Source organism: Kogia breviceps, chromosome 2 (assembly GCF_026419965.1).
Source record: "Kogia breviceps isolate mKogBre1 chromosome 2, mKogBre1 haplotype 1, whole genome shotgun sequence".
Classification (NCBI taxonomy): Eukaryota; Metazoa; Chordata; class Mammalia; order Artiodactyla; family Physeteridae; genus Kogia; species Kogia breviceps.
Genome location: NC_081311.1, coordinates 39,218,829 through 39,238,443, shown reverse-complemented (window position 1 = coordinate 39,238,443; position 19,615 = coordinate 39,218,829). Strand labels below are relative to the sequence as shown.

General features: G+C 39.0%; 1 protein-coding gene across 13 annotated transcripts in view; it reads right to left on the bottom strand.

Moving 5' to 3' along the window:
* SGMS1 (sphingomyelin synthase 1) overlaps nt 1-19,615 on the bottom strand; it is a 305,701-nt gene that overhangs the window by 145,566 nt on the left and 140,520 nt on the right. For 11 of the 13 annotated variants that reach the window (XM_067025115.1, XM_059054011.2, XM_067025107.1 and 8 more), the window contains 2 exons: nt 14,479-14,518; nt 7,547-7,690 (listed from right to left, as the gene is read on the bottom strand). The gene's annotated coding sequence lies outside the window, so the exon portion shown is untranslated. The remainder of the gene's footprint in view (nt 1-7,546; nt 7,691-14,478; nt 14,519-19,615) is intronic. The other 2 variants (XM_067025111.1, XM_067025109.1) reach the window with 1 other exon arrangement.

Here is a 19,615-nt window from a genome sequence, read left to right as displayed (position 1 = left end):
GGCTGCATGGTGCAGCCAAAATAAAAAAAAACCCAGATTCTGGATTACAAAGAGATGTCATTTATGTGTTCTTCACTCAGACAGGGCCCAATCACTAAAAAAGACAACTAAGTTTTAGTTTACTTTGATTATTCACTTTGACAGAAGAGAAAAGCAATAGAATGCTGAGAATGTTAGGACAACAATTATGTCTTCAAATATTTGTTTTAACAATTGCTTTTCTGACTGTGTGGAAGTTGGAAAGTGAATACATTAATAATTAACATTTTCCCACCAAATATTTAGGAAGAAAAAGATTCTAAAAATGAGCTATTACTTATATAATCTTTGTTTCTATTATGGTTTCTTTCCCAAATTAATGTAGGTAGAAATAAATATATGCAGTCAAAAAAATACTCAATATATCTTTGAATGTGATATTAAAAAAAATTATCAAGAGTGCCCCAAGATTAAAAACCCCTGCATAAAAAAGAGAAGACTATTCACATCAAGAAAGCTTTCTTCATTTTTCTAAAGGATTTCTTAAGAATTCCTCTAAAATTAGTGAGCTTTCCTTGTCAACCTAAATTTATTCAATTTCTTAAAAATATTAGGGGCTTCCCTGGTGGCACAGTGGTTGGGAGTCCGCCTGCCGATGCAGGGGACATGGGTTCGTGCCCCGGTCTGGGAAGATCCCACATGCTCCGCAGTGGGAGAGGCCACAACAGTGAGAGGCCCGCATACTGAAAAAAAAAAAAAAAAAAATCAATGATATAATTCTCAGAAATGTACTCTGCTGAAAAATATAACTGTGATAAGAGAAAAAAATACACTAAGTTCTCAAATTTTGAGCAAAAAGTAATAAATAGTGATGCTTTGGATCAAATAGTTTAAAAGCCTGAAAATATTTATAATGTGGGATGCAAACCATTTTCCTCCCTAGAAACTATTTCCACCAATTCAAAGTAAACATTACAACATTTTAAAAACTAACAGCCATTTTTTCAGAACTAAATGTGAAGATCTGTTAAGCTAGCACATCTTACAAAATTAAAACTTCCAAACACAGCTACTCAAAAAAATCATAATAAATAAACATCCCCATGCCCTTCAAATATTAATCTTAAAATTTCTAATCATAATGTGGTCTTGTGTAAGTGTTCAGCTGACAAATCATGCTATTAATCCAGCTGGCATGCTTACCATGGTATGTTTCTGATTCCTTCCATGGCAAATATTTAAAACAGACTACTAATTTTCATAATCAAAAATACATAACTGTTCCAGGCAATCATTATTCCTACCCTAGTCATCATAACTTGAGCTTTCTTCCAATTTAAATCAACATTTATTCCATTTCACATTTGCTTAGCACCATGCTACATGCTCGAAAAAAGTAGTCATTAGTTTAAGTCATGCCAAATATATCACTGTTTCCAGGAAACTGTGTTCTAATGTAGCGACGCAGAGTGATGGATGGACCAGGAAAGGCTACCTGTGTTAGATCAGTAACCCTGATAGCAGGTCCTCCTCTGCAACATAAATCTAATGTGGCAGTCTCAAAACAAGAAAACTAAAGTTCGCAACAGAGTGTGTAATTCATTTATGTTAGTGAGTGGCACATGTGCATATTACATATTTCTGTCAGATGGCAATGCTGCTTGCTAAACTCCTATTTAGTGCCCAAAGAGTACTGAGGCAGCTGAATTTTCAAATCATAAAACTGATTCTGCAGGATCTGCACATTGTACATTTAAACCATAACATTAAGAATTTCTTTTTGAGACTGATTTCTTTTTTGTATCATGGCATATTAATTATTATTAATATTATATTAATTGCAACTATTTTCACTTTCAAATAATATTCCACTAATTCAGAATCAAATGAAATAATATTGAATAAATGGACCAACATACACCAGAGCCTCTCAGGACATCATCATGTGGACCTATGGCAGATATCACATTATGAAATATAACAAAGAAACCCCCATAAAGTGGGGGAGTTACTTAGGAATCTTACCTAGAAGGGTAAACTTATAGGATGTAGGAAAATATTGGACAATTAATTAATCAAATCAATGAACAAAAATAAATCTCATCTCAATAAATAATGTGTCAAAGACATCAAAGTCCCCACCAACTCAAAAAGCATATTACAAGGAATTATTCTCCACCTCATTCCTGACCTAATCCAACTGTACACAGCAGACACTCAAATTAAAAGGGGAGGTTGGGCTTGTACCTAAATTTTTAATAATTTTTTGAGCTCTGCCCTACTTCCCACCTCATCCATTAGAAGCACCTACTCAACAAAAAACCTACTCATTCTTCCATTTATGCAGAATGACACAACAGATATGTTAAACTACTCTCCCAAATAAAAATAAAGAAGAAAATATAACATCTTTTTAAATGTACCAGTGAGGCAACAATAAAGTAAGAGACGGTAAAAGTAGGAAAGCTGGGAAGTAAGAAAGCAACAAAACCAGAACCCTGGTCACCTTGAACTTATTATAACGATTACACAGAGCAAGAGAGTAGATAAAACCAAGACTCCTCAAGCTGGTGAGTTTAAGAGCTCCTGGCATAAAATGGGAACTTTACAGAACTATACCCTCAGGATATGGGCAATGAATGAGAAGTTAACTTGCTCCATAAGAAGAGAAGAGAAACTGCTTTTTATCCCCAGCACCTTTTTGGGGGGTGAGGTGAGGCATGGCAATGGTCTGGGCGGAAAATCTCCCTTGTGAATTCACAGCCAACAACTAGTACTCATGTGGTTTTGTGGTCTAAATTCATACTGTATGCTTCAAGAAAGCTCAAGCAGATAATTTAATTTAAAGACTGTCTAGGGCTTCCCTGGTGGCGCAGTGGTTGAGAGTCCGCCTGCCGATGCAGGTGACGCGGGTTCGTGTCCCGGTCCGGGAAGATCCCACATGCCGCAGAGCGGCTGGGCCCGTGAGCCATGGCAGCTGAGCCTGTGCATCCGGAGCCTGTGCTCCGCAACAGGAGAGGCCCGCGTACCGCAAAAAAATTAAAAAAAATAAAAAATAAAATAAAGACTGTCTAGATTGATGGTACCTACAGGTACCTGGCAGAAGAAAATATAAATACTCCCTGGGAAAACCTATCTTTAATCTTGACCCTAAAGAACTCACACAGATAAAAATTGCAAGGAACATGAGTTCAGCCAATAAATCATCGACACAAAGAAACACGATACTATGAATGAGCACCAACAGAAACAGGCAAATGAAATCAGATCGGAAAAGACTTCAAATACTGGAACTCTCAGCATAAAATAAGTACACTTAACATAGCTCAATAAAGAAAAAATTGAAAAGGAGGAAAATTTTATTTAAAAAATATTACCAAGCTGATCTTTAGGGAAATTCTTTACTTAATCCACTGAGCTGTGGCACAAACATAGCTAAAGTGCCTGATTCAAGAGGGGTCAGTTCTGTGATTCATTAATATCAATCTTCAATTTAAGACAGCCCACCCAAAATGTTCTAAAAGAATCTAGAGGGCTTCCCTGGTGGCGCAGTGGTTGAGAGTCTGCCTGCCGATGCAGGGGACGCGGGTTCGTGCCCCGGTCCGGGAGGATCCTGCATGCCGCAGAGCGGCTGGGCCCGTGAGCCATGGCCGCTGAGCCTGCGCGTCTGGAGCCTGTGCTCCGCAGCGGGAGGGGCCACAACAGTGAGAGGCCCGCATACCCCCCCCCCCCCACACACACACACAAAAATAATAATAATAATAAAAGAATCTAGAAATAGATAAAGGAGATTTCACAGACTGTCAGGCTCAATATCACGCACCACATCACTCTGATGGCAAGAACGCCCTCATACTACCCACATCAACCAGAATATAGAGACCAGTCTCCCAGGGCTAACCTGGCAGGGGTATACTTAGTACCATTCACTGACCCCATCACCAAAAGTTACTTTCTGCCACCAATGACTGTAAGGCTATCACTCCATCTCTCCTAACCTTAGAACTTCTGAGGTACCTCTAGGGAAACCACTGCCCTAAAAGCAGGTCAGTCTATGGGAATTCCAACTGGAGGGCCTATGGTTAAGTACCAAACCCAAGAGGGATTGTGTCCCTGCAGGAGAAATACAGGCATAATGAACACTGGAAGTAATACTGTGCAAACATCTATTTTCTTTCTCTATTCATCTGCCTGTAGGTTCACTACGCCACAGTGATTCTCAGTCTTTACTTCCTTAAGGAAGTAAACAAAACTTTCTTTAAACAAAACTCTGTGGAAGTTCACTATATAAAACATATAAAAGCAGAGCTGTTGGTTGATGAGACAAGAAGGTGGTCAAAGGCCTTGCCCTCCTCCCTCACCTGTAACCCACTCCCAGGTATGTTGGAATTTCAAGGGCAATAAAGAACCATGTCTGAAAAGCACTGGCCTGGTGAGGATGATGATATAATGATAATGATGATAATTTAACTTAACAGTGATGCCTTTAGAGAAGAATAAAAAGGAACAATACATTATAGTCCCGGCTTCCTATCAGCCTAAGTAGAATGCATCTATTAAATGTTGACCCATCTCAGCTGTAATCACCATTTGAGAACTCTGACCCCCTAGGAGCACAGAACTCTTCAGTTCAGGAGAAGCCATATTTGTACTGCAAGGTGAATGTTTCTAAGAGATTGTAAAGCAGCATCACTCATGAGGCCTGGGATTCCTTGCGGAAAAAAAGAGGGGGAAAAAATGCTTAGTTAACTAGTACATGAAGCATCAATTACATTACGGAACTAGTAGGGCCAAACTATCTGCAAATAAGAATTTGAGAAGTTTCTTCTAACCACGGGAAAACTGAAATTACTTGTCATAGATGGGTTACCTCGATGAAAGAAAAAGGTTTCAAAATTTACAAGTGTAAAGGGAATTTCCAGTACTCCATGCATTTGTACTGGGAAATTTACAAGTCAGGTTCACTATATAATGTGACAGAGGAAGTGATCTGGGTTTTCTCATCATATCTTAACACTCATTAGTTATTTTACAAGATATGTAAAAACTAGTGGCAATTGTGGAGTTCTTGTTTATTTTAATACTTCTGTCCTACCACTGTGGCCTAATCTGGAGAGGTACTAACTGAACTGAATGAGGATTAGGTCAACCTAATAATAAGATGGAATAACTTATGTTATTACACACATGGAACACTTTGTAGCCACTTTTTAGCATGTTGTAAAAGAAAACTTAAAAACAGGGGGAAAACGCTGAAGTTATACTGAGTAAAAACAGATCTAGAGCACTATAATTCTAATTTTGTACTTTTTACAAGGTATATGTAGTCGTAAGAAAAAAACTGGCAACATCCACACCAAAATATTACCAGCAGCTACCTCTGAGTGGTGGTTTGTATTTTGTTGTTTGAACTTGTTAATGCTCATCAAATTTTGTTTAGAATTAGGAAAAAAGTAAATTTAAAAACAAAAAGAAATTTTACTTTTAGTAAAATTGGTACAATATACCTGAAGTTCTAAGGTTTGTATATTTCATAAATTTTGAGACTCATATACAAATGCAAGAGCTGTGTGATTCTGTAGCCAAACTCCAGCCACAACTGCTTTGGAAGGAACAGCTGCTCACCAACAGCTCAGGTGAGCCAAGCCTAACTGCTCCTGGCAGCGTACTAGGCTCAGCGTGGGAAAGGACACACAGCCGGAGAGGCACACTTCCCAGTTCTCAGTCCATCATAACAGTATTGTCACTGTTTGGATGCAACCCCATCAGTGAGTACACCACGCTATCTAGAAGCCTCTGCTTCTGTGACGGTGAGGCCTATTTAACTGTTTGTTTTAAGACTGCCTTTGTATTAATGTAAAGCAGGAAAAAATCCTTGGCCACATTTGCGATCTAAATGTCACCACCGTGTAATCAGTGAGGCAGCGTAATTGTTCAAAGCACACTCCGTGAAATCAGACAAATCTAGGTTCAAGTTCTGGCTCTACCATTCTCTAACTGCACAGGCTTGGGCAAGTTTCATAATGTCACAAGCCTCAGGTTATTCATCTTTCAGAGAAGGTTACCACACCAACCTCCCTGGATTTTAGTGAGGATTTAAAATACTTACCAGTATATATAGCCTCTGCTAATTTAATGAAAATATTTCAGAAGTCTAAATACACAGATTTTCAATTCATGTTGCCCACTATAGGGGACCAAAAAAAAGTGGATACGATTTATTCTTAAACTCACTTAAACTTAAAACTCACATCCTTCAGGGAAACTTCCCAGCTATACGTACTGAGAGTGATCACTTGAGCCAAGACTAAGCACTTGAATAGATGCCCTACATTTTAAAGGATTCAGGCTCTGAAACAAGTTTGTGAACCACATGAGAAGACTTCTAGCAAAATCTCATCATTCCTTGTCTTTATCATCTTCACTAACTATATTGAAAGGATCTGGGTACTGGTGCAAATGTCACAGACACACAGGATTGTATCAGAAACATCAAAGTCCACTCACACTTCCTATACTGCCTTCAATATCAATTCAGAATGTATCAACAAAGACATCAGGGCGTATGTTAGAAAGAGGGCACATTTTAATAATGTCACATACCGATAATATCCTCTCAGTAAAATTATAAAATTAGAAAATACTTGATTTTAATATGCTAATTAAATGCTATAAATCCCATTTCTGCCATTTACTCTCTGAGAGATAGTAGGCCAGTTATTTAACCACTTGGAACCTCAGCATTCTCATCTAGAAAGTGGGACTTGTTTAATGTTCTCATGATGGTATGATGATCGAAGATATAAACTACTTGGCACAGGGTATATTTAAAGTGTTCTATATTGGTAGATTGGGAAAAAGAACCCCTAAAGGATTAAGATGACACACAACATGTCATAGGCTATGCCATAAAAAAGGAGCCAGTGCATCAAAAGCCAGACATCGTTGAAGGTTGAAGGATGTGAAATAATGCATTACCCTGACCTTGATGATAAAGTTGGTTGAGGAGTAAAGAATTATCGCTCTAAGCAAGAAAATGAAGTAGCCACTTAACACTGTAACTTGAGGGGTCAAGGAGACAAGCAGGTCAAGACTAACAGGGAACCAGTGAATCAGATGCAGCCACCACCCAGTCAGACTCAGATATGGCCTTGACGTCAAACAGGGTAGAGAAAAGCCAGTAAGTTAACAGCTGATTCAAAGGACACACATTCATTGAGCTTTGATACTGACTGCCCCATTCCCAGAAGAGAAGGCAGTGAGGTATCTGGCTAGAAATTTACTATCGCTTTCATTTGTCCATCGTCAAATGTTGCCTTTTTACTGTCATCTTTATTGTCTGCCAGGCAATAGGCAGGACTCTAGAGGGGCTGAGTCAGAGTTGCTTAAGAAAGAGTTAAGAGTGACATCCCATTACACAGTCAAGTTCAGAGAACCACAGCCACTGGTGTATTTGAGGTCAGAGGGTGAAGTTCTGCTCTAAGAAGGTTCCCAGAGAATGGCTCAACTTGACTTAGGACAGAGTGTGCCACACCAGGTTCAATCCAAGCTCTAAGTCATGACGTACCTCCAACAGCTACTGTTTTGCATTTATTGCTGGGTTCCTTTAAAATTATTCTCATGTACTCTTCCTGAGGCAGGGTCTTGTCTTCTATTTCATAAGCTTCCCAGCCAGACACTTTTGTGCATCCCAAAGAACTCAATGGTGTACCTAGAATAGAAGAGCAATTAAAGCTTAACCACTTTGAAAATGGAATCATGAAATTCCTACATTGAAAGAGACCTTATCAATCCAGGACACCTCACTATAAACAAAAGCATTTAAGTTTCCAAGTATTAGACTGGAAACAAAAATTCACAACTGACCTTCCCCACCTCCCACCCCATCTTTACTCACCCCCATCATTTTTTCTTTTTTTTTTCCTTTCTTTCTTTCCTCAATCTTTTAATAAAAATTGTCATTAAATATACATAACATAAACTTATCCCATCTTTTCTTAACTGAAAACAAAAGTCTGTAACCCTCTATCACATAGAGGTATCTCTCCTTTTATATATTTATCTACTATCTTTAACTGTCAACAAATAACTGATGTTCACAAATAAAGTATAGCAGTTTCTCTATGAAAACAAAGGGTAACTCCTAAGTTACCCTCTTTACAAGTTGACTGATAAAAAGGTGGTCATGTCTCTAGGCTAAAACATTACCCTCATGAATGATACCTTTCATAGTTATATGTGTGTAAATGGGTGTGTGCATAACCAGGAAGACAGAGATAATGTTTCGCATCTGACAAAGAACAAAGAAAGTTGTTCATTTAGTCCCTATTTACGGTCATTTGTACTTACATGTGAAAGAATGTGGAATCTAATGGCATCTAGCAAGGTGGCATTTCATTTTGATCGTGTTTCTTTTAATCAGCAACATTCTATCTTTTTTTCTTTATAATAATCTATTGGAAGTGGGTTTTCAACTCTTTACAGGATCACACAAGCCCCTCATCATTGAATATCTGATGATAGCTAAGCCTATTCTAATACCACTTAAATTTCAGGAGGATCTTCAACTCTTTGAAGCTCATCCCTGGACCCCAGGATAAAAATCCTAAGGATTTGCATGGACCAAACTGGGTTCCTATCTTAAGACAACTAATAGGTTAAACTTTGTGAGGAAACAATTCTTGGAACAAAAAACTACTCTTGATAGTCCCTAAGGACCTAGTCATACCAAGCAATCTCTCTTTTTTTTTTTTTTTTCCCCCCGGTATGCGGACCTCTCACTGTTGTGGCCTCTCCCACTGCAGATGAGCGCAGGCTCCGGACGCGCAGGCTCAGCGGCCATGGCTCACGGGCCCAGCCGCTCCGCGGCATGTGTGATCTTCCCAGACCGAGGCACGAACCCGTGTCCCCTGCATCGGCAGGCGGACTCTCAACCACTGTGCCACCAGGGAAGCCTAATCTCCCATTTTAACCAATCTTTATCCTATCTGTAAGAAATAGCACTATCCTTGTAAATAATCAAATACAGTCAATAGAAAGCTACTGTCACAAACTAACTAAAAACAAACAAAAAGGACTCTCTTGACATTACATTGGCTTAAAAGTGCTCAATTAAAGCTTCAGAGTGGGCTTCCCTGGTGGCACAGTGGTTAAGAATCCACCTGCCAATGCAGGTTCGAGCCCTGGTCTGGGAAGATCCCATATGCCGCAAAGCAACTAAGCCCATGTGCCACAACTACTGAGCCCGCGAGCCACAACTACTGAGCCTGTGTGCCAGAACTACTGAAGCCCATGCACCTAGAGCCCGTGCTCCACAACAAGAAAAGCCACTGTAATGAGAAGCCCGCAGACTGCAACGAAGAGTAGCTCCTGCTCGCCACAACTAGAGAAAACCCACATGCAGCAACAAAGACCCAATGCAGCCAAATATAAATCAATTAATTTTTTAAAAAAACTTCAGAGTAAAATATATTTATATAAAAGAACATCATCTTCTGATGCTACCAACATACAGTGCATATACCTAAAGATAAATCAAGGGTTCCGCCCACCGAAAAAAAGTATAACTGAGGAAATAGGGTGTCACCTTATATTCGAGACCTCACTAAGTCTCACATTACAAACAAATATCTGTTTTTTTTGAATAATAAAATAATGTTTGGGAAAATAACTTTAATTAATGCCAGCTTTGGATGCTTATAGGTCCCTTGATAGAAACTGGTTAACAAAGAGAAGCAAAGAAATAGATTGAACAATTATTTTCAGAGGTAGGATCTAACAATAGCAAATGTGAGATATCGTTTTTTAAAGTCTTTTAAATATCATTTTAAAAAGCAATATGGACTTGGGGATTATGGATGCCCAATGGAATAGCTCTGTTTATCTCTACTTCCTTCTCAACCCCATTAAAATTATAGCAAAGAGGACAAAAGATATAAATTCATAAGGACAAAAAGAACAGAAAAGTATATTAGTGAAGACAACAGACATCAATGGCATTTTGGAAGCTGAAGGCAGAGATGACTGCTGAGCACAGTAGAGCAGAGCAGAACAGGCTGGAACCTCACTGCCTGAGAAGCAAACAAAAATCCAGCCGAATGCTCCAGAAAGGCTCAGGACATGCAGCTTCTGGTTCCCGGGAGAAGACAGTAAGGAGCTGAGAAGAGGGAGACTGACTGAAGTCTGTACAAAACGCACGTAGACCCTTACCTTACACCATATATAAAAATTAACTCAAAATGGATTAAAAACCTAAATGTAACACCTGCAACTATAAACCTCCTAGAAGAAAACACAGGGGGAAAGCTTCATGACACTGGATTTGGCAATGATTTCTAGACTATGACACCAAAACCATACGCAACAAAAGCTTTAAAAATAGACAAATGAGACTGTATTAAACTTTAGAACTTCTGTGCAGCAAAGGAAACAATCAGAGTGAAAAGGCAACCTATGAAATAGAAGAAAATATTTGCAAACTATACATATTATAAGGGATTCATATCCAGAATATATAAAGAATTTCTACAACTCAACACCAAAAACCAGATAACCCAGTTAAAAAACTTGAATAGACACTTCTCCAAAGAAGATGTACAGATGGTTAACAAGCATATGAAAGTATCCTCAACATCATTAATCATCAGGGAAATGAAAATCAAAACCAAATGAGATACCATCTCACAGCTGTGAGGAGGACCACTCTCAAAAACCAAAACAACAAGTGTTGGCGTGGAGAAAAGGGAACCCTTGTGCACTGTTGGTGGGAATGTAAAATGGTGCAGCCACTCCATGGAAAACAGCATGAAGGTTCTACAAAAAGTTAAAAATAGAACTACCCCATGATCCGACAATCCCACTTCTGGGTGTATTACCCCTTGCCCAGAATTGAAAGCAGGAACTCAAAGAGGTATTTGCACAACCATCTTCACTGCAGCATTATTCACAATAGCCAAGAGGTGAAAGCAACCTAAATGTCCATCAACAGATGAATGGATAAAAGATGTGGTATATACATATAATGGAATATTATTTACTCTTTAAAAAAAAAAAAAAAAAAGGAAATCCTGTCATATGCTACAACATGGATGAACCTTGATTGAGGACATTACACTAAGTAAAATAAGTCAATCACAAAAGTAAATACTGCAAGATTCTACTTATATGAGGCATCTGAAGTAGCCAAACTCTAGAAAATAGAACAGTGTTTACCAGAGGCTGGGGCAGGGGAAAAATGAGAGTTGTCCAGTGGGTATAGTTTCAGTTTTGCAAGAAGACAAAGTTTCAGAGACCTGCTGAATAACAATGTGAATACAGTTAACACTACTATATTATACACTTAAAAAGTTAAGATGGTAAATTTTATATTGTGTTTTTTACCACAGTAAAAAAATTAAGGAGATTATCCTGGATTATCTAGTCAGATTCAATGTAATCATAAGGGTCCTTAAAAGTGAAAGAGGTAAGCAGACAGGAGGTCAAAGAAATGCAACAAGAGATGTATTTGACCTGCTGTTGCTCCTTTAAAAGGGAGGAGGGGGGCCGAGAGCCAAAGAATGCAGCTGCGAAAAGCAATGGAATGGATTCTCCTCTAGGAAGGAAGGCAGCTCTGCAGACAACCCTGACTTTAACCCAGTAAGACCCATGTCAGACTTCTGACCTACAGAACTGCAAGGTAATACATTTGTGTTGATTTAAACAACAACCAAAAAAGGAGTTAGAACTCCAGATCTTCTCCCCAACTAGTAGAGCCAGCCTAACAGTCATTACTTTCATAAGAGAAAGCAGTTTACTCTCTGGAGAAAACCATACAGCAAGACTTCAGACTCAGAGACATCAGATAAGGTTGAAACAGGGGCATCAAGAAGTCAGCATTACAGGCTTGGATGGTGAGACGTCTGGCCCCCTCCCCCCACATGGCTCCGGCAAATCCTCACAGGCCAGCTTTTACCCCACAAAACAGTGAACAGAGGATTCCGTTTTGGAGAAACTGAAAGATCCAAGAAAAAAGATTTGCAGATTCTGATGTCTTGGAGACAGCAACTCACACGTCCAGGTTCCTGTCCAAAAAGCCTATAGTGAAGTCCACTAGGTAAACAAATTTCCAGACCACTTTTTATAGTCTCACTCCCCAATATGAACAGACAACTAAAGTCTCACCGTTAATTTGAGAAAAACCTCTAAAATCAGGGGCCAAGGGACTTCCATGGCGGTCAAGTGGTTAAGTTTTCACCTTACAACGTAGGGGGTATGGGTTCGATCCCTTAGCTCCCTTAGCGGGAGCTAAGATCCCGCCTGCCTCACAGCCAAAAAACCAAAACATAAAACAGAAGCAATATTGTAACAAATTCAATAAAGACTTTAAAAATGGTCCTCATCAAAAAACAATTTTTTTATTAAATTGATTGATTGATTTTTGGCTGTGTGGGGTCTTCGTTGCTATGCTCAGGGCCTTCTCTAGTTGCAGTGCGCGGGCTACTCATTGCGGTGGCTTCTCTTGTTGCAGAGCACAGGCTCGCGGAGCACGGGCTCTAGGCCCACGGGCTTCAGTAGCTGTGGCTCGCGGGCTCAGTAGTTGTGGCTCACGGACTTAGGTGCTCCGTGGCATGTGGGATCTTCCCAGACTAGGGATCGAACCCGTGTCCCCTGCACTGGCAGGTGGATTCTTAACCACTGCGCCACCGGAGAAGCCCCCCCCAAAATCTTTAAAAACAAAATAAAATCAGGGGCCAAAACAAGTTGATAAAAAGGGGAAACAGAGGAAAAAGAAAAGCTCAAAAGCAGACAGAAACTGCAAAATAATTCAATTCATATTCTCAAGGGAAAAGAGAAAATACTGTATCCATGAAATAAGAACAGGTTCCCATTTTTTAAAAGAAATAGTCAGAGGCCAATAAAAAATTAAATTTGAAATTAAAAATTTGCTGGCAGAAATCAGAAGTTCAAAACAATACTAAGAAAACCTCTCAGAAAAAAAAGAAAAACACAGAAAGTTAGAAAATAGCTAAGAAATAGATATTAAAAAATTAGAGAATCAAACCAGTAGGTCCAAATATCCAACTAACAAACTGACAGAAAACAGAGAAAAGGGTGGAGGAAAAGGAAAATTATCAAAGAAATAGTATAAGAAAAATTTCCAAATTAGAGGACATGAGTTTCTGAATTGAAAGGACCATGAACATCAACAAGCCATAAGACATACGTTCCAAAAGGAAAGTTCAGAATTCTGGGGATAAAGAAAAGAGTCAAACATTTTCCAGAGAAATAAAATAGTTCACATACAACCAACTAGAAAGCAGAATGGCCTGAGACATTTTAATATAAGTCTCACAAAGCTCAGTCATAAATAAAATATATTCATAACAAAGCAAACATTAAATATGTATTTAACCACAGACTGTAACATGACAGCAAGAGACAGGAAGAGTAGATGTGTACTGAGGGTAAAGAGTTGTGTATGAGAGGTAAATCCTCAGCATGAAATCAATGTGTATGTCTAAAATTTTAAAAGAAATCAAGAAATGCACACAGTGGGCTATTTAGAAATAGGTAGGTGGATATCAGAAAATATAACTAAAAGAGTTGAAAAGTACCATCTTTGGGTAAAGGAGTAATGGGAGTATAAGAAGAACAGAGAATGGCTGTTACAGTGCTAGTTTAATTTTAAACAATGTACATGCATTTATCTCAAAATAAATGATAAATGGATGGAAGGAAGGGAGGGAGGGAGGAAGAAAGGAAGGAAAGAATATTTACCACGGCAAATCTACAAACAGTTGCACAGTGGAGATCTCCTATGTTCATCTACACAGAAAGAGTAAAAATAGCAACTATTCTAACATTATGCAAATACTTTCTTGTGGCTTGGAATAAAATTTCCAATGATAGCACCATACATGAATTCCAAAAGTGCTTTATCACAAACAACTAAAATGATAACACGCTTGGCAAATGGTATTGGATGCTTCAAAAATGTGACTCTAATAATGAAGACAGGGCTTCCCTGGTGGCGCAGTGGTTGAGAGTCCGCCTGCCGATGCATGGGACTCGGGTTCGTGCCCCGGTCCGGGAGGATCCCACATGCCGCGGAGCGGCTGGGCCCGTGAGCCATGGCCGCTGAGCCTGCGCGTCCGGAGCCTGTGCTCCGCAACGGGAGAGGCCACAGCAGTGAGAGGCCCGCGTACCGAAAAAATAAAAATAAAAAAAAATAATGAAGACACTGACATCAAATATGTATGTAAAGAGTTGGAAGAAAATTACTCTGAAGTAGGAAAAAAGTATGAATTGTAATATTATGTTTTGTATAAATGTGATTATTAAATATACATGTGTAACTAGATTAACTAAATGGTATAAGTATGTACTTGACTATTACACCTATATCCCCCAAACATTCCTTATATATTCAAGTTGACCACAAAAATTGTTTTGTTCTCATGGGAAAACACGAAAAATGTAAACTTAACATAAAAGGTACATGAAGAAATTAATTCCATTTACCTGAATCCCGTTATTTCTCTTTATCAGTCTTCCTTCCAATCTAGAAGAAAATAATAAGTAAATTAAACTGCATTCTTCTGGTCATGAGCTACTTATAAGAAAAAAACCCTTAAAATCCAAGGTAACTATTATTTACGTCTTGTTTCCTAGCCATAGCAAAAATTGTTCTTTCCCACTTCCCAGCTAATTTCTGGCTGTCATGGTACTCAGAGTAAGCTTTACAAAGCAAAGCCATGCAGAGGCAAGCATGTAAAGTCAATGCCAATAAAAAATTGCATTCCAAGTGTAACTAACGGTATCACGAGTTCTAGAATCATATATTTTATAAATTATCTTCTCACCATTCAGCTAAATAACTGCTAACTGACAATACAGAGAAAGATAAAGAAGCATGAAGGCATGTTTTCAAAACATAAGAATTATGTTAAAAAGGAGTAAAAAAGGTAGCAATGTGTTTATATTCAGCATCCTATGATAAACTATACACCATTTAAATATATTTATGATCAAAGAGCTTATAAATAGATTTTAATCCACCTCATCTTAAAAGGTTAGAAATGCTTCCTCATTGAATTTCACAAAAGACTTTCTCAACTAAAAATGAAATATAGCCCTTCGAAAATATATATGTGAATATACACGTGAATTACGGTACCTGCAGAAAGAGGTGAAAGAGTACCCTTTTAAAAAATTAATAAACATTTGTATTAATATATTTTATACATACAGAAGTCCTGAGTGGCTTAATTTTCCCAAAGTGAACACACATGTGTAACCACCACTCTCCCCAAAGGTCACCACTGCCATGACTTTGAATACCACACACTAGTTTTGCCTATTGGATCAAGGATCTGTCTGAGAGTCTAAGAATCTCTGCATCTGGACCAAAATAAAATGCAAGAGAGAAGCAAGTAGTCACAGACTGCAAGAAGGTATTATTTCGGAAAGATGTTGATGTGTCTGAGGAAGATGTGACTGGTTGCATGGTTGTTTGAAGTCAACCTGCAGGGTCTCCAGAAGACCGTAGGAAACAGAAGGTGTTTTATGATATAAGTAGCAGGGAAAGGGCCTTTCTTCCTATTGTCCAGGAGGTCTGTATGGTTGGATGTGAGATGTAGGAGCAGAGCAAAGAGGGGAGGGGGACAAGGGAGTTTGGACCTCCTTTCTATAGGTATAAAAACACCTATAAAATAAAGATAATTACCAAACAAGTATGTTTAGTCTACTACTAGCCTAACAAGCTAGACCAAGTTACTGATGCATCATCTCATTTGATCTTCTGATTGCTCTGAAGACAGCATATCTTATCTGCCTGTAGACAGATAAGGATATTAAGTCTCAAAGCAAAGTGTAGTGCACAAAGTTAAACAGTTAGTAGGTGACGCAAAGCTGTTCCTCTTTACAGCCTGTATGCAGGGCTAGACACCAAAAACAAAAAGGAAAATGTTCACAGAAAAGAAGCCATAGTAATTGGATACAGAATATACTATATTGTCTCTGCCCATGAATCATTATAAGAAAAGAACCAAGTAATTCAAATTCCATCAAGTCTTTCTTCTGAATTACCAAAAAGTTGAATGATTCTGTTACATGTAAACTAGGCCTACTCATCTTTCTGTACCTCAAAGGAGAAATTTCAAAAGAAATCCTTACATTTCACAAGGTGTAAATTTCTGACATGTTAACTTGTTTTATCCACTTTGAATGCTTTCTCACTGCAAGTGTGGAAATCTAAAGAATATGATGTCCCTCAGAGAAAGTCACAGATGCAGAAGGCAAATTACCACCAAAAATTATTGAGGAATCTATGATAATGTCACCTTCAAACGATACACCACACCTGCATGAATATCTAATTCTATCATAAGTACGTTCAAAAAGCGGGGGCCAAAATGAGAACACTCTTCAAAAAGGGAACTTTCTCATCTGCTACTTGAGAGGGAGAGGAAGTAAAATATCTAAAAAAAGTTGTTATAAGACTATGTGATAAGGCTTTCTTGCATCCTCACTGATAAATACAAAATAATATGTCAATGTCAATAACTATGATTGTCAGACATATGAAATGTCTTCACGTTTAATCCTGTAAGAACCCTGCAAGCCGGGAAAGGTTAGGATCACCAATTTATCAAATGCAGACACTGGGCCCGAACAGGTCGTATAACTTGTCCAAGGTCAGAAAATTGTCCAAGGTCAAAAACTTGTACAAGATTTCAATGAGAGGAAGTAGGAAAAGGTCCCAAATCAAGTTGTGTCGAATGCCAAAAACACAGGACAGTTCTGGCTTAAAGATGACAGCAACCAAATCTGCTTTTCAATTCCAAATCATTTAGTGATTCTTTCACTATTTTCCAGTTTCCGGTTGTTTTTGATATGTCCTGAGCAAAGGATATCAACATGCCTTCCTTCTGCGAGATGGGGGAAAGTTTCGTGTTAGCCAGTGGCTTGAGGACAGGAAATAAAAATAGGTCTGGATGGACTCTTTTTATGGATTAGATAACTGCTAAAGCAGCTGAGAGCTCTCTGGTGATTGTCTTTATACCAGCTCTGGCACAGGCAAAGCATAGTAAAAGCTGCAGGCTTGCTTCTACAGTGGACACATGCTGTGAACATACCATGTGAATTCTTTCTGGGACTAGTGAGTAAGAGAGTTATCTATGCTCACCTTACACGGTAAAGCAGGAAGAAAATTATCCAAATTACACTTAGATGGCCGCAGCTTTAAACTTTCAATTAAGACTGAGTATAGTAAGGCAAGAATCTTTGTAGACATTAACCCAGTGACATTCAGAAGAATATTGGGGGGAGTGGGGACAGAGTAATAAGGTACCCTTCCCTTATTCACAATAATGCTGGTATAGCAATACCCAAACTCCTGTGTTTTTACTACTGCTGACTTCCTCGCAAGAAAAACTACACTGAAGTAGGAAGAAGATTTGAAGTAAAAAGGAATGAGCCTCAGAAGCAAAGCTGAGGAAGGAAAAGACTCAAGTTCACAACATTCTCTAAGGCATGGCAAACTCCTACTCTACAAGTTTGTATTTGCAGGAGGGCCAATCCTTTCAAGGCTTATGACTCCCTCTTAGGTCAGGGAGGGCAGTGGTTCATCTTGCTAGGTGGCTCACAGACATAAGACACAGAAAGGACAGCAGGCATGCTTCATTTTTGGCAGCCCTGTCCCAAACTGAATTATTATAATTCAGTTGCTTCTCCTCAGGGGGAAAACGGTGTGTAATTATACTTGAATACTATAGTGAGAACAGTAACAGCACGCAACCAATTTAATTATATTTTCCTATTTTTATTAAATTTTCTATTGAAATTATACTTTATAAGAATAGGAAAAACCACTGAAAGTGTCCTCATTCTCACTCATAAACAGAGTGCTATGCAAATTAAATCTTACTTTAAAAGAGTTCAAAATCCAAAGTACAAAGTTAGTGCTTTCTTCCTCTAATATTTAATTCTCAGTAAACACAGTTTAATAGAACCTTTTCTTTCTTTCTTGGCTTGGCTTGGAGAAGAACCTTTACAGTCTTAAGACTACAGTTGTGGGAACTCCCTGGTGGCGCAGTGGTTAAGAATCCGCCTGCCAATGCAGGGGACACGGGTTCGAGCTCTGGTCCAGAAGGATCCCACATGTCGCGGAGCAACTAGGCCCGTGCACCACAACTACTGACACTGCCTCTAGAGCCCATGAGCCACAACTACTGAGCACACAGGCCACAACTACTGAGCCCGAGCGCCTAGAGCCCGTGCTCTGCAACAAGAGAAGCCACTGCAGTGAGAAGCCCGCTCACCGCAACGAAGAGTAGCTCCTGCTCGCCGCAACTAGAGAAAGCCCGCGCGCAGCAATGAGGAACCAATGCAGCCAAAAATAAATAAATAAATAAATTTATATTTTAAAAAATTAAGTCATAGATGATAATTTAAAAGAAGAAGAAGAAGAAGAAGAAGAAGAAGACAACTACAGTTGCAAAGCCCCAGGCATCCTGTCTAATTTATGGTGACTGAAAGTCGCAGTCTCCTGCTGGAGATACAGCAAGGCTTCCTTCTGCTAGCAGCTGGGACCAGTGTTCTTCACCAGGGAGAACACGCTCAACCACACTCCAGGCAAGTCTTACTCTCCCCTTCACTACAGTACAGCTCCTTGAGGGCACGAGCCACACTTGACCAGTGTTCCATAAGATGTTACAGAAAAACCCGAGCAAACTTTCTGGCCAACCCAATACAATGCTCTCAATACCTAGGACAAACATTGGTGAGCACCCAAAACTCTATCATGTTTCTCTGTTACCAATGATATCAAATCAAGCCCTCAGTTCAGCCACCCTTACTTTTCTCACTTAGTCATTATTATCAGAACTGGATTACTACACACTCTCGAAAGATTTAGTCATTGCTAAATGGTTGCCCATGCAATTCCCTATAATGTCCTTAGCCTACCCTGCTCCCCACACTGTTAGTCCATGTCTGTCACGGGGCTTAGTAAGAACAATGGAAATAAGCATATTTGCAATAATGAAGGAATTGTCCACATGCTCTTTTTTGACTTAAGAACTTTTTTCTCGGCCTTCTTGGTGGCGCAGTGGTTAAGAATCCGTCTGCCAATGCAGGGTACAAGGGTTCGAGCCCTGGTCCGGGAAGATCCCACATGCCGTGGAGCAACTAAGCCCGTGTGCCACAACTACTGAGCCTGTGCTCTAGAGCCCGCAAGCCACAACTACTGAAGCCCACGCGCCTAGAGCCCGTGCTCCGCAGCAAGAGAAGCCACCACTCGCGGCAACTAGAGAAAGCCCCCACACAGCAACGAAGACCCAACGCAGCCAAAAATAAATAAATAAAATAAATTTTTTTTAAAAAAAGAACTTTTTTCTCAAAATATTATATGCACACCAATAAATTCTGGATTGGTAATTACATCCACATAATATTTTATTATAATTTACCTTCCAGTAAAACCATCTTTTCACAGTCTTACGTCACTATCAAAAAAAGTTTCAAGTAAAATAGGATCAAAAACTATAACGCCTTTTAAAAAATTATCTAAACCACATCTAATCTATCATTGTCCAAGCAGTCTCCCTCTGAAACGGTCACACTTTCTCCCTAACTAGTCAGAAAGTCTCATAAATAT